We start from the raw sequence: 2,383 nt of genomic DNA, 5'->3' as shown, positions 1-2,383 counted from the left end.
TTATTCAACTGGCCTGGTAGTTAGTTATTCAACTGGCCTGGTAGTTAGTTATTCAACTGGCCTGGTAGTTAGTTATTCAACTGGCCTGGTAGTTAGTTATTCAACTGGCCTGGTAGTTAGTTGTTCAACTGATCTGGTAGTTAGTTATTCAACTGGCCTGGTAGTTAGTTATTCAACTGGTCTGGTAGTTAGTTATTCAACTTTTTATAAGTTCTCCACACAGGAAGTCGACAAGCAAATACACTTACTTATTTTTCCACGTTTCAGCGCGACACCTAACGTCAAGAAGAAGGACATCAGACCACTTCCAAGAAGATCTAAATGAACACAAGGTAACTAACTGTTAGTGAAATGTAAGAAAACTTCAAAAAAAAAAAGTCCCGAGCCGCTGAACAAAACCCTACATTAACCGCTTTCTTTTAGGTGCATACAGGGCGAGGCTACAATTTAGTTGTCTTAATTCACATTATGACAGTTATTAACGTAGCAATAGTTATCTTGATTCTGTACCTCCAAAATGTAACTGTTCGTTCTCAATGCAATTCGTGTAATCAACTAAATGTAATGTAATCAGTTAAGAACTAAAATACTCCCCTCCCGTTTTATATCGATAAAAACCGGGTTACCCGTGGTGGGTACGGCACAGGTAGCTCATTGTGTAGTTTTGTGTTTAATAACAAACAAACAATAAAGAACTGAAACTACTACTAATATTACACCAACTATTTTGTGTTCTTACTGTATCTATACTTCGAATAACTTGGCTAGTTTCGTAGTTCCTTATATATATGTAGTTTATAACTTATTTCAAAACAGACAGTGGTTTCTCTCATTTTAGTTACTGTACTGTGAACTTTTTTAAAGCTGTTGACAACTGTGTATGCATATTATACTCTCTATCAAAATATATATATGCAAATGTATCCAATGTTTAGGGTACTGCGATCACTTGTCAATTATATATATATGTCTCTTAATGGCTTTTTTTTTAAATATATTTTCTGGTCGTAATTTTAAATGTGAACTTAAGCTTTGTTTGGTTTTAAAAGTTTATATTATATTTTATCAGCGTATTCAGAGTTGCTCATAAGCATACAAATAGCCCCTGTTATTTTGATTTTATAATTCGCATAACTTGTAATAAGTAAACATAAGTATAAAGTAAAAACATAAAATATAACATAAGAAAACACAAGTATAAAGTAAAAACATAAAATATAATTAAAGTTTATAAAAGTGGAAATTTTTAGTTTTTGATCATCAATGCCCCCCTCATGGTTAGATCCTAGTGGGGTACGCTTAATATTGATTGATCCTCGGGAGGTATCATTAAAATTGATCCTAGTGGGGTATGCTTAATATTGGTCCTAGTGAGATATGCTTAATATTAATACTCTTGAAGTATGCTCAAGACTGATCCTTGTGAGGTATACTTAAGATGTTGTTCAGTACAAAGCAAAGATTTTTCTGTCTCTGGAATACAAACATTTTGTTCCTCATCTTCCCATATTCCAGGAAACAAGCACGAGAGAGCCAAGAAAGGGGCAGAGTCATAGTGAGACCATAGCTCCAGCATCAGAAACTAGTGAGTTAGTTTTTATTCAATATTTCATCCTTTTTCTGATATGTAGATTATTCTTTTGTCGAAAAAGAACTTAGCAACAACTTGAGGAATTTTAATTTTAAAAAATGATTGGTTTTTTATTTCGTTTGCTGTAGCACCTATCATGTAATTAACTTTGTTTTTATTTATTTATTTCCCTGCATCATAACAAATCATATCAGCTTAGTACATTTTGAGCATGTTCCAAAATAGAGAACCTAAAAAAAGGGGCACTAATTACACATGGCCCTGACATATATGGCACTAATTATTAAATCAAAAACTCACATAAATTAATGATTAGCTAAACACAAAAACGACGTAACTTTTCCTGATTAACTTGACATAAAAACGACATGAATTCCTAACTTCAAGTGTACAGAACCAACATAATATACTGACTAGTTGGGTATAAAATAACATAAGTTCTTGACTCTGGATATAACACTGGCATAATATACTGACTAGCTGGGTATAAAATAACATAAGTTCTTGACTCTGAATATAACACTGACATAATATACTGACTAGCTGGGTATAAAATAACATAAGTTATTGATCTCTGAATATAACACTGACATAATATACTGACTAGCTGGGTACAAAATAACATAAGTTCTTGATTCTCTGAATATAACACTGACATAATATACTGACTAGCTGGGTATAAAATAACATAAGTTCTTGACTCTGAATATAACACTGGCATAATATACTGACTAGCTGTGTATAAAATAACATAAGTTATTGACTCTAAATATAACACTGGCATAATATACT

General features: G+C 32.3%; 1 protein-coding gene across 1 annotated transcript in view; it reads left to right on the top strand.

Moving 5' to 3' along the window:
- Nucleotides 1–272: 272 nt before the first annotated feature.
- The window catches only part of LOC111088501 (E3 ubiquitin-protein ligase Rnf220-like), a 14,758-nt gene continuing 12,647 nt past the window's right edge, over nucleotides 273–2,383 (top strand). Inside the window, exons 1-2 of the mRNA XM_022398815.1 lie at nucleotides 273–332; nucleotides 1,516–1,585. The gene's annotated coding sequence lies outside the window, so the exon portion shown is untranslated. The remainder of the gene's footprint in view (nucleotides 333–1,515; nucleotides 1,586–2,383) is intronic.

This window comes from Limulus polyphemus, unplaced genomic scaffold, assembly GCF_000517525.1.
Source record: "Limulus polyphemus unplaced genomic scaffold, Limulus_polyphemus-2.1.2 Scaffold3885, whole genome shotgun sequence".
Classification (NCBI taxonomy): Eukaryota; Metazoa; Arthropoda; class Merostomata; order Xiphosura; family Limulidae; genus Limulus; species Limulus polyphemus.
This window is presented reverse-complemented; position numbering and strand designations above follow the sequence as displayed.